Raw genomic sequence first — 1,063 nt, 5'->3', positions numbered from 1 at the left:
AAAATAAGTGTCACATATTTTTACACATATATACATATATATATATATATATATATATATATATATAAAATAAGTGTCACATATTTTTACACATATATACATATACATATATATATATACATACATACAACCATACATGCGATATATATGTATGTGTGTGTGTGTGTGTGTGTGTGTGTGTGTGTGTGTCATGGCACAGAAATAGCTTGTGTGGTCAAGATATTTACTATACAACCATGTAGTTTGGTGAGTCAGTCCCACTATGTCACACCTTGGTCAAGCATCTATTATTGCCCGAGGCTGACCAAAGCCTTGCAAGTAAATTTGATAGGAAGCTGAAGGGAAGCCTACTGTGTGTGTGTGTGTGTGTGTGTAAGCATTATTGTGTCTCCTTGCCTTGGCATCAAGAGTTCATCATAAACAAGCATCATGGTCATAGAAATAGCGGGTTTTGTTTGTAATCTTCTGTGAAAACATGTCTGACCACTGAGCTGCTCATGCATAAAAGAAACATTACCTTGTTTGGAAACAGGTGAAGATCTGGCTGTAGAAAATCTGGCTATCTCAAAAAATGCTATCTGACCCATGCAAGCATGGAATAGTAGACATTAAAACGATGATTTTATATATACATATATATATACACCCACTCACATATATATTATATATACATATATACATGCACACATAAGATACATATATATATTTTTTTCTATACATACACAAACTTGCACACACAGCCTTTAAGTAACCTTCTCTTTTTCTTCATTTAATGAAGCCTTAGCCGGCTTCCCTTTCTCTGCAAAATAGTGAGCTGCTAGGAAACCTCTCTATTCCAAATGCCACAAATAGTGGTAATTTCTAAAAACAGTCTTTTATTATTGATTCATATTTTCTTTTTTCACTTCCCATTTCCTCTTCTTCAAGATCATCGGCTAAATTCCAATTGTTTTATTAGTTGTTTTCATTTCCACTAAAATTCTTCAACTTTCTTCTCCCTAATATAAAAAATAGTTTGTTGAGAGTGAAAAAAAAAAAAAAACCAAATTGGAGGACAAAAAAA

This window comes from Octopus bimaculoides, chromosome 3 (genome assembly GCF_001194135.2).
Source record: "Octopus bimaculoides isolate UCB-OBI-ISO-001 chromosome 3, ASM119413v2, whole genome shotgun sequence".
NCBI lineage: Eukaryota > Metazoa > Mollusca > Cephalopoda > Octopoda > Octopodidae > Octopus > Octopus bimaculoides.
Note: the sequence above shows the minus strand (reverse complement) of the source record.